Source organism: Haemaphysalis longicornis, unplaced genomic scaffold (assembly GCF_048455015.1).
Source record: "Haemaphysalis longicornis isolate Haplotype H1 unplaced genomic scaffold, Haemaphysalis longicornis Haplotype H1 scaffold_2, whole genome shotgun sequence".
NCBI classification, from domain to species: Eukaryota; Metazoa; Arthropoda; class Arachnida; order Ixodida; family Ixodidae; genus Haemaphysalis; species Haemaphysalis longicornis.
In genome coordinates this window covers 288417289-288421320 of record NW_027526295.1, presented here as the reverse complement: position 1 = coordinate 288421320, position 4032 = coordinate 288417289, and positions in this window count along the sequence as shown.

Here is a 4032-nt window from a genome sequence, read left to right as displayed (position 1 = left end):
GCTTTTGTTGTTATTGTGTTTAATAACTATTTTCAACACATAAATTGAATGTTAAGGCATTATGCAATCTTTTTTGAAGGAGCACTCACAAAAATTTTCCATCCTGCTTTTTTTGTTGTTGCGATAGGTAGCTGATGACCTATTTATCACGTGTAGAAACCTCATTTGCTTCAGCGTGTGACGGTTGTTTAATTAGAGACTTTTTAATGCGGCCAGTTTCGGTTTCAGCAGGTGCCGCCAAATGTGGGATTTTGTATAAACAAAGCTGTCCACGTGCCGTCGGACGGATATCACAGAGCAGAGCTGCCGTAGCACTCTCGATTCCGCGTCGGCTGCAGTTTCTGCTAATGCCTCTACGTGGTGATCTCGTCAGCCGCTTAGTTAAAAAGCGACCGTGGCCGTGATGCAGGCGCCGCGAGTGCAAATTGCTGCTGCGGCTAGAGAACGACGCGCGACGCTCGAGACAGTGGGTGGAGAGACGCGCGCTGAGAGGAGCCGGCGGGTCTGCCTACAGGTCCGCCTACAGACGTTAGGCTTAACAGAGCGGCGGATATTCGATTGCTGCTCTCGTAAGCGGTGCAGATGACCATTTTTAATGCAATTCGCCATCGCATCATTAACGCATTTCTGGTATGTGCTGCCTTGTTTGGGCCTTGAGTCCAATTTTGTGCAGCGGTAACAAGCTATCGCTCGAGTTACCTGCGCCACTTCGCGGCCGCCTGCGCAGTAACCGTGCGGCTCTCTCAGTGCGTTTTTCGTGTCCCCGGCGCGTTTTCGCGTCCACTGTAATAAAAAACAATAAAAATAGTTCCTCGAATCGCTTAGGTTGCCGCTAGCTAGCTGCCCGACGAATCTAAGAGTTTCCGCAGCTTCGATAATTTCTCGAGTAGTCTGCTGACGACTGCATCAGCGTTCCGTCCATTTCACCGTCAGCAAAAGAACTGCAATATCTGTCGGCTCGTGGCGAACTGGCGTAAAATGGCTTTGTGTTTTCTAGTGAGAATGTATAGTTTTAAGGCTATCTTTTAGGCTCCATGATATGTCCCTTGTGCTTCAGTTGTTGTATATAAGTGGTGTCGTTTCAAAATAATTTCAGTTGATAGTAGTGCTTCGTCTTGTCTATGTTGTTGTTCTCTTCTCTGTCCTCGTGTTAATTTGCGCTTCCCGCCAATGCAAAGAGCGCAGAACCTTACGTCCAAAAGGTGGTGTGGTGTGGGGCTGTTCGCTTCTGAGTTGGTTCGTTTGGTGTTGGGATTAATTTTGGAAAGCTTATCCCTGCCGTCGTTTCAACAGAGGGGTAGTTCCCCCCAACTCGGCAGCTGCTGTTCCCGAACCTGTGCTCCTCCGTGCTACGTGAAACAACTTGAACTCTCTCTATACAGCACTCCTGGTAGCCCTCATTCCTTTCCCTCCTGCGGGGGCAGACAGGAGGCTTGCGATGGCCAACACCAGACTCCGGAAGTGTGGGGCACCTCCTGTTTAGGGGCAGGTTATCCGGTAGGGCACAGACGTCTCGCCTCCTCTGCTATTGCTACAGGTTTTTTTTTTTTAAGAAAGAAGAAAACGTAACGCAAACTAGACGTGGACGAAGAAAACAAGGCAAGACATATACAGGCGCCATTCTTCTTCCAACTAGCTCAGCAACAAGTTTTGTTACAGGCTTGTCTGGTGGGGCAGAAATCCGGTGGTAAAGGACCCAGCCTTGACACTGATGTGTGTGGGCCAGCAGGAAGCATTCCTTGTCTGATCTGGAAAACCCACAATGGACCTCTCCCTGTATGTAAACACCGTGACGTCACGAAGCGCACGTGCGCGACGGGTAGCGACTGCTGGCGGACGCGAAGTGCGGTGGCGGTTGGCAGAACGCGCCTGCGCTGACGGCCCGGCCTGGCCGCGCGGCACCCGAAAGGAACAATGTTCCGCTGGTTCGGGCTGTCACTTGCCGCCTACATTGCAGGTGGGGGCCTAGCTATTCTAGCTGTGGCCTTCGCACCTCCATGTAGCTTTCCGCATCTACAACCTCCGCAACACTTTCGTTTAACGTGCGGTCAACTGAAGGGCGACGCTTTCGGATAATCAGTGCGCGACAGAACAGCCTAAACGAGTCATTCTGAAGGTTGGGGCTGTTGCGACGCATTCCAAGAATGTTTTTTAAGATGCTTTGTGTTCGGACACACACCAAGGAAAGCTAGTTCATTGTTGCTTTCGAGGTCCGCTTAAGCTAAGCGCGGTACCTCAGGCAGCGTACACGCTCCCTGTTCTCTTTCCGTCGCCCGGAGACAGTGGCGTACACACGATTTCATGTCGAGGGGAAAAAGGAAAGGTAAAGCATGAAAAAATAAAATAAGCAGCAACGAAACAAAAATATAAAGAGCAACAGCCAAAAATTATTCCAACAAAAATATCGCGATGAGGTCGTTCTCTACGTAATTTACCGATTGTTTGCTACCGTTTTCCCCAGTGAAATCGCGAAACGCTTCATCGTCATTGTGAGAGTAACATAGCAGCCACATATGGTTAGTGCGTATAGCTTTCGACAGTGCACTGAAATAATTTTCGGTAGTCATTATTTCATGATAGTTAAAGTTAGTGTCCTTGCACGCGCCCGCTGCATACGCCAGCGTCGGGAGGCCGTAACAGAAGAATACATTCACTGAATCTGTTCGCTTAGGGCAAACACATTTTTCGGGATTTTTTGAGTCACGTGAGCGGCCCATCTCGCGCCGAAGGCACGATGCTACATGTGAGCACGGCAAGCATCTCTGTTTTGCCGCATCATCATGGCAGAATATATAATTAATTGATCAAGGTACAAATTTATTGCACTTACAAGCAATTTCGTTCGTCTTGAACAGACCCCCCATAAAACCAAACTTGTCGTTGTCGATCTGGAGGCAGGCGGCTATCGCTGATCCCTCGTCGAAACATTTATTTCGCGTCGCCTAAGCAGGTTAGGCATTCATTGTGTTTTTAATACAGTACTCTACCTCCTCAAAACATGACAATATTTCGCAGCAAGAAAATTTCCGTCTGCCCCCTACCCCCGGCACTATTTCACTTGACCAAATTTCTGCTGGCATGATAGCAGGTGGTTGATGGGACGAATCAACGCGGACTGCCAATGTAGACGGTATGACTGCGCTTTGCAGAACAGCAGGAGTTCGAGAATGGGAAATGTTGCTATGAGTAAGAGCAGACCATGTCGCTGCTTTGGCTGCCAGCCTCTTCGGCACATTGCGCGCATCCACAATACACGCCGAATTTACCTCTTTGGGGACTCCGAAAAGTCTGATGCCGCTGATTTTGCTCGCAAGATTTGCGTAGCCGAGAGCACAGCAGCCCACCGGCATCAGAAAAGCCAACACGTAAACAAAAACTCCACTTTTGCGAGCGTCTAATGCAGCCTCACTGCATGCGCCCCGCGCTCCGGTCCGAATGTTTTGCCAACCACCCTCCCGGCCACACCCAGCACGTGCGCTTTCCGTGACGTCACGGCCGCCGCGTGACGTACCCCGGGAGAGGTCCATTGAATGTCTAGTAAGGACGAGTCTCCTGTCATCGGCCCTTTTGATCGTCTAAGTAAAAAAAGACAATGCGAGGGGAACTCGCACCTAGGAAGCCGTCAAGTAACTATAACTATAAATTCTCTGACAGGGCAAGCCAGCAAGGAGGACAGAATTTGCACAGTGCGCAGAAGGTTTATTTGTTCCTGGCCATCCCCACACACGGGTATGTGCGCGATGCGTTGGCCGAAGATTTCACCTTGTCGGCAACAAGTGTAAAAGCGGTTCCCTCATCCTGTGACGTGTCCATTCCCAGCCCTGTAACCTGTGGAAAAAAACATCTATGCATAAAAATTTAAAAGGGAAATTGGGTAATGCAAGATTATTTTTATGCCTAAAAAATCAAAGCCCCTTTCTTAATGGTTAAGCATGAAGTTTTCTCCCTTGCAACCTGAGTCAAAGTTTAAAATGCAAGCTGCTTCGATCGTGTTGCATTGGCGCACTCGAATGGACGTGGGACAAGACTGGA